Source organism: Doryrhamphus excisus, chromosome 14 (genome assembly GCF_030265055.1).
Source record: "Doryrhamphus excisus isolate RoL2022-K1 chromosome 14, RoL_Dexc_1.0, whole genome shotgun sequence".
Classification (NCBI taxonomy): Eukaryota; Metazoa; Chordata; class Actinopteri; order Syngnathiformes; family Syngnathidae; genus Doryrhamphus; species Doryrhamphus excisus.
Window position 1 is genome coordinate 11,455,409 of NC_080479.1, and position 7,922 is coordinate 11,463,330.

Sequence of the window (7,922 nt, forward strand, 5' to 3'; positions counted from 1 at the left end):
TAAGGAATACATAATACATAAAGGAAATATGTCATAATTGGAAGTTGGAGTTTAGTAAGTTGGAATTTTTAGAAAAACATCCTATGATTTCATCCTATGAAGTATGCGGCCCTCGAAAAAAAGTTTAAACTCCCCTAATAAAGACCAACAAATATTTTGGATGGAATGGTTATAATGTGGGCTGCATGGCACTCAAGTGGTTACTGCGCAGGCCTCACAGCTAGGAGACCCCAGTTCAATTCCACCCACGGCCATCTCTGTGTGGAGTTTGCATGTTCTCCCATGCTTGCATGGGTTTTCTCCGGGTACTCCGGTTTCCTCCCACATTCCAAAAACATGCTAGGTTGTCCAAATTCTCCAAAATTGTCCATAGGTATGAATGTGAGTGTGAATGGTTGTTTGTCTATATGTGCCCTGTGATTGGCTGGCGATCAGGCGACCCCCACGACCCTCGTGAGGATAAGCGGTAGAATGAATGAACGGATGAATGGTTATAATATGGTCAACTGCCAGCCTGAAGGTTGATGGTTTGATCCTCAGTCCCCTTGTGACCGTATCAAAGTATCCTTGTGCAAGCGCTCCTTCATCAGTATACATGTAATAAAGTGCTTTGAAAAGTAGCAAATCACCATACAAGATACAAGTGAAAATCAATGTAGCAAAGTGCATTTAGTCCAAGGTTGAAACACAGATTGTGATAGAAGAACAGGTGGATACAATGACATTGGAGCAAAGATCAATTTATAAAGCGCACTATTCAATCTGAACAAAAGTGGACTTCAATTGGACTTCAATGCTGCTTCTCAGCTCGGCGCTAACACAAAAACATATCATGCAGAAGGTTCACACAAACATTGTTATTGAGGTGATGTGCAGTGGGGAGGAGTGTGATTTGATGTAGCAGGTCTATCCTTGGACATGGCCCTGTTTCTGGGACAGGTTTCCTAAAGTGCACTTCTCAGTGTTTTACAAGGGTGATTTGCTTTTCCCACAGACTCAGATAAATGAACTTGTCTTGTTGCTTGCTGCTTCCTGGAGCCTGAAAGAAGCACCACAAGGGCTTGGGAGGTAAGATGCCCCTATCAAAATCACCCCAAAAGCATCTAAATATGAATGTTAGAAGAGTTTGGTCATTCACACCATGCATCCAGATTGTTCTCCTCTGGAAGCAGGACACAATACGTACTTAGCACACGTGACTTGTATTCCATGTATTCCATGAATGCTCCAATTGATGCCCCATTTAACTGCCGAATCTCCTATAGTTGATGGGTGCATGGTGTATCAAAGCAAATAACCTTTAGCAACTGGGCATTCATAGCTGTGGCTGTAGGCAACCTCCTGATGTAGTTTTTCTATTGGCGCCACAAGAGTGTGTCATGAGTGGTCCATGACATCCAGCAGCTTTATCTACCTCTACATACACTTTAAAACCTTGATTGTGCTACACAGGAGTTGCTGTGATGCTCAAGCTATAGTATAGTTGTTTACATTAAATACAGTACATTCATTTATCAATATACTGTTTTTTATTCATTGACACATTCCAAGCAAGTTGAAGGTACACAAATTAACAAAAATAAATAAAACTAAAATAAAGTCAAATTAAAGCCAAGTGATGACGACAGACAGGGGCTACAAAAACAGCGAGTTCCATATTGAAAACCTTAGCCTTTGCCTTTCTTCTCTCACATTTCGCTCTTTCTTGTCAGTCTCTGGGTTCTTGGAATTGGAATTGTCCTACCTTCTCCCGCCCTTCAAAGTGCCCCTGATGACAGACATGATGGAAACGGAACAGGAAGGTGTTCCAGGAACAGGAAGAAAGCAATCGGTTAAGTGTCTGTTCGAAGGCAGCATCAGGTCACATTCCCTGCTGCTAAGGTATGAAATTGACACCGCAGTAAGTTCCATTTTCTGTTCTATGGTTATCACAGCACTTTTAAAACACTTTTGCTAACTGCCAGAAGATCCATCAAGTCAACGACAAGCAACTGACCACGCATTCCAAATAAAGTTTTACAAAAAGTAAGCTTGACTGTACAATAAACAAGCAAACTTGTGCTTTGGAGATCAGTGACTTCTTACTCATGCTGCTTTCTCCATGCTGGATGGCTGTTTTTCAACTACGTATGTGTGTGTGTCTGTGTGTGTGTGTCTATATATTGATATGTGTGACATCAGAGGGGGACTGAGATCTGCCTCATTGATATTCATGAATGCATTTGATGTCACACTGTCAAATATTTAAGACACTTGAGGGCAAACCATAGAAAGGAAATGTGTGCAAAAACGGAGATGCCAGATTATTGATTGATTATCCTCACTGATGCCAATTTGCTCTGTGGCGCCATCCGGCAGCCACTTGTGCACACGTTTGTGGGACTGATTAGCTCTATGTGTACACACTTGTGAGTCAGTGTTTGGGTGTGTGTGTGTGGATGACACGGCGGAAGAGAAAGCTCATAAATAACGATGTGCGTGCGTGCTTACACAACGCTGTGTGCTGCATCACTGACATTCAAATAAAAAATAATAAGGCGAGGATTACATTTGGATGCCGTTTGGATGACAGCAAAATATTGGCTTGGCAGTGATGCGCCTTTTACGCTGTCACTTTTATGGTTGACAAAAAATGGAAACTGCTTTCTTGTTTTCGATCAGAAGCGTAAATAATTAGTTTTTTTTAAGTAATCTTACCCCAAAGCTGCAATGAAACTAACTTTTTTAAATTTTTTTTGTTATACTAAATCTTATTTTTAAATTGAATCTATGCTAATGTTGCGGAAATCTACCTAGATGTAGCAGAATCTGCCAAAGCTGTCTTCTGTACAGTAGACTGCAAACTAAAGACGAAAGCAACAGTGCCTCTGCCGGTCGCAGCCAAGTATTGCAATGAATGTATTTGGCACGTGAAGCATTAAAAATGTCTCTTCTCTTTACTCATTTTCGAATCTATTGAATTGTGCGCATGCTGTAAAATACTGTATGTTCAAAACAAATAAAACCTTCTGTTGGCTCTCATAAGATTGTGCACACCCAATGTTGAGGCCAATAGAGGGGAAGCTGTTTGAAAGACATCAGAGATGGGGAAAAAAAAAGGGTCAGCAGGTCTAATGATGAGATGTCAGAAAAGAGAGAGGAGCTTGAGATTGAAAAGTGCGTATTGGCTGTAAAAAGGCCCCACGTCCACCTCTTGTTCCCCTTTTTTTGTGTTCCCAAAATGGCTCTGCTGAACCAGAAAATGCTGCAGCGCTCACCTCTCACCCCAACACAGATCAGCGTGCCAGGGTTTGACACGAGCAAGTCGCCTTTGCGTTTGTTCATTTTGATTCATCAGCGACTTCTGTTGTTAGCCTTGAACCTGTAGCGGCAGAGCTGCCAACAGAGCGGGGCAAATACGGACGAGAACATCCTCCTCATATGATGCATCTACGTATGCCTTCCAAATATTTCATGAAATATTCATATTTTAGAATAAAATACCTATCCTAAATATAAATAAAGATAGTTTGTCATTGTTAGAAACGTTAATATCCAAACTTGTGACAGGTACTGCATACGTGTGTGCCAAAATCCTTTCTTTGTTATGTGATGGCTGCAAAGTTGGATTTTCTGCTCCTATTTTGCCAGTTGATCTCAATCTTTGAAGTGGCTCACTTTGGTCTTTTCGACAAAACTTTGTGAGAGCCTTTTACTTTTTGGTAGGAGATTAGATTCCCCCCGCATAATGGAGGTGATGATGCCCTTTTAACATTTTGGGAAGAAAATAAAAGACTTTGGATTATCAAGCACCCCCTCTTCTCTGCTCTGGTCCACAGGCACTTTGTATGAATACATTCATACATAATCCCCAACACTGTATAAATGTGTTAAAACATGTTTTTGAAATATTTAATAAGATCAGAAAGCAAGGAAAACAGTTTATGCTTATTTAAATGAATTACTCTCAGCAACAGGACACATGCCCATGTTGCTGTGAGTGCCATTTCTGGTTCTATGGTTATCATCACACTTGTAGATGCATGGTAATTGTTTAAGCTTATTTTATTTGGAAATCATATTTTTCACCTCGAGCCAAAGTGCTGGGATTCAGTTTTTTGTGGCAAAATAAATAAATATTTGAATTTTCTGTGTGTGCAGAATGGCCAATATGTTTTATGTGTCAGGAAGGTTGGTAGTCTGGTTTGAACACATGAGAACACACTGTGCCATGCAGTGTCATGCTGTCAGGGAAAGTAGGTGCCAAGATGAAAAATACCAAAACAAATAAGTAAATATAAATATTTGTCCATTGAACTTTATTATAAATTGATTTTCTGTATGATTCAAGTCCTTACTGCCATTGTTTCAGTAAAAAAACACTGAATTTGCAGATTTCCTAATCAAAAAGAGGTTAGAAACCTACTACTGCACCCCGAGTTGGCTCATGGCGCATGACAGTTTGTTAGTCAGCATGTTGCTATAATACAGTACAATTGTAACCCAGATAGAAAAAAAACTATTTTTATTGTTATTGTTGTTGTTGTTATTATTTGATTAAATTGCCTGTGCGTGATGTCAAGGCGTTGCTATGCCACCAGGTCACGTGGTGGTGCGCCACCTGGTCACGTGACGACACACCACCATTCTGTGCGGAAGGCATTAGACACGGATGGCCTTAAGGGACAAGTTTGGGGAAAGTTGCTGCAGGTATGTCATGAGGTCACGATGTCACATGACAGTGCGCCACCAATCAGTGCGCTGTATTGTCGGTAGCGGATTCCACACCGATGGCCGTGAGGGAAAGTTGCTGCAGGTATGTCGAAGTTGTCCGTCGTCGTTATTTCACTATCTCAAATTCTGAAAAGTAATGCATTCGTTGTCGGAGTATAGGGGCCGTCCACCGGCGCGACGCCGCATTGGAAGGAGCAGGTGCTTTTGATAGAACTGCGGAATTGGTGAGTGTTTGCATCCAATTACTAACAGCATTAGCATCGTTAGCTTTTAATATCAATCCTGTTCTCTCTGAATGTTCCATGGAACGAAACTACTGGTTCAATTATATGACAAACTTAATGTGGTCTGAGGCATTGTAAAGCCCATCTTTTGAACAATATTTGGTGCCATTTCACTTAATACACTTGGATGCTCATGCTGATTATTCCTAGTAACTTTCTGCCATGCACTGTTATTTATTGCAATATTACTTTTGGTTATTACAATGAATAATTTCATATGATGATTTATTACAAGATGATTAGACTTTGTGAACATATATTGTACAATACTGAAGTTATGATTATGATATGACTTGTAATATATATTGATTATGTTTTATGTGCACATTGATTCACACTGAACCTATTTTACATAGGCCATGTTTATATGGCGAGCTAGGAACTTTGCACTAAGGCATGAATGATGGATTATATACCCAAGCTCACCAACAAGTGATAGGGCATTTACAACAAAGTATCACAACTTCTCCTGGAGACTGAAAGGCTCAAATACAAATAAAGGGGAATAAAGGTATCTGAAAACATTTATGTAATCAAAGTGTATTATCAACCTCAATTTTTGCTTATCCTCTTAACGAACAACCTGTATTAATATAAAAAAAATGCAAAAGAGTTAGTGGCTCACCAACCATAAACCTCTCTGCACATCACAATTGCCTTGTCATAGTCATGAAAACGATTAGGAACTACTCATTGATTACTGACCATTATCATTAAATCATTAACATCTGCAGGTTTTTTACCACCTATTGCCAAAATTGAAGGAATACTAAGACCGATATAATGAGACTAATCCATGCGCTTGCCCCCAGCAGGCTAGTTCTGTACTAGGTTCCCTAAACCAGCTGCAAAACAGCTACAGTAGATCCACAAAGCTGCTGATCCAGTCTTGACTAGAACCAGGAAATACGGCCATATTAGTCCAGGGCTTCGATTTCTGCACTGGCTTTCCTGTTGCTCAGACAACTGACTTTAAAACAGCTCTGCTCATGTACAAGTCTTTTCATGGTCTAGCACCCTAGAACACTCTAGGACATGTTAAAGCCACATGAATCGTCTCGGGCTATGAGAAGTTCAGGGAATGGTCTCCTGCAGGTAGTCAGAGTCTGGACTCAAAGCGGTGAGGCTGCATTTCAGTTTTATGCTGCCAAAATCGAGAACATCTTCCAGGAAATGTGCAACAATCCTCAACTTTGGCAACGTTGAAAACGCTTCTATTCATCTGTCCTTATCACAACTGAAACTATTGCATCTGCACTCTTTGCTTTTTAACTATTTTTTGCTCTGTTGAGTGATTGTATGAACATTTTGGTAATAATTTTAGAATTCTGTTTTATGAAATAATGTTACCCTTTTTCTTACCTTGTATACGAATTGTGCTCTATAAATAAACTTGCCATGCTTTATTCCTCCTTCTCACTTAAGCTAACCAGCATGTCTACACATGAGGTTCACTGTGACACCTCCATATCTCAGCTGCAGGAAGAAGAGGGTGGGAAAAACAACAAGTGTGGAGCTGAGGGAATACAAAGATGGAGACGAAGGCTATGGAGTGGAAGTAGAGATGAGGGATGATCCTTGATTGTGCTTGTCTTATGAGGGGCATCCATCAAGATTGACACAGGGACAAATAACATTTGTGCAGCACATGTGAGACTTAAATTTAGCATGACTTTTCCAGAAATAGTTGAATCTCATAAATAGAATTGTATTACACACGGGCAGTTGCATATTGCAATTTAATGCAGTTGAATTGAAATATAAATAAGATTCAATGGAGGGTTGAGTCCCCATCTGCAGGGTTTCGCAGAAATGATGGTAGCATGTTTGAATTACCTCAAAAACGCACTTTCGGAGTAAATATTTGAGAATGTAATCAGGAAAGCAATGGGCCTAAAAATATCTATATCTATGTCATCTCACATAACAGTCTTGCCAAGCTTCAAGCTGTTAGAGGACTATGGGTGGTCTAACAATTAGCACAACAGAATCTTTTAATGAGATAGAGGCTGTAGCTAGGTGTTGGAAATAATGGCGGTCTCCCAAAGGATTAGAATGACTCTTCCATAGGTACAGTTCAAAATGGGACCGTATATGAGCAAATTGGAACAAAGTCAGTGGACTTCTGGTGGGTTTTAAATTGCTGGTGGGTGGGGAGTGAGATTAAATACGTGATTAAAAGGGGGAGACCCAGAAAGTGCAGAATAAAAGCAATTTGCGCAAGGAACAAAAATGGGGGAATCAGTGTTGGTTTAAAAGACAAGTGCATGTCAATGAGGAGGAATTCCAAGGTATTCCTTCACAGATTGCTAGGAAGGGTTTGCAGCAGGCAAACCCAATGAATAAATGAAGAGATGAGCTCAGTGAACTGACTGCATGTTCAGATATAGAACAGAACCAGTGTGCAAAAAAATATTTTCAGGAAAACCTATTTGGATAAATTGCTTTTGAGAAACACCTACACTGCAGTATCACTGAAAAGTATCATAAAGCCAATTGTTATCTTGTCACGCAACTGTGGGGGAGGTGGGTTACTGCCGCTTAGTCTCTTGCTGCTATTCATTTAAAAGATAGCATTCCTAGTACAGAACTGGAGTAAACTTGATCCAACACATCAGCCATGGAAGCCAAAATGTTCAAAACTTGGCAAGATGCTCTTGACAAAGTGATAACGCGCAACAACTAATTCCCTCAAAGACATTATGGTAATTGGTGCAGTGAAACTCCAACTGCTTGTATCCAACTTTGTTTCAGTTACTTTTGTTGAATGTAACTTTTGGAATAGACCTTGGGCATCACCTAAGGTCTGTGTCAGATGTTCAGATGTTCTCTGAGCTCATTTTGTGTTTCTGTCATGTTTATGGACAGAACTATTGATTCATTGAGTGAGTCATCCACAAAGTAACAGTATGCGCCCACCTCAAA

The 7,922-nt window shown here is 40.1% G+C and overlaps 1 long non-coding RNA gene across 1 annotated transcript; it reads left to right on the top strand.

The window, feature by feature from the left end:
- Positions 1–4,645: 4,645 nt before the first annotated feature.
- On the top strand, positions 4,646–7,697 carry LOC131101338 (uncharacterized). The gene is made up of 3 exons (XR_009119188.1): positions 4,646–4,795; positions 4,873–4,937; positions 6,423–7,697. It is a non-coding gene; the product is annotated as an uncharacterized LOC131101338 (long non-coding RNA).
- The last annotated feature ends 225 nt before the right edge of the window (positions 7,698–7,922 follow it).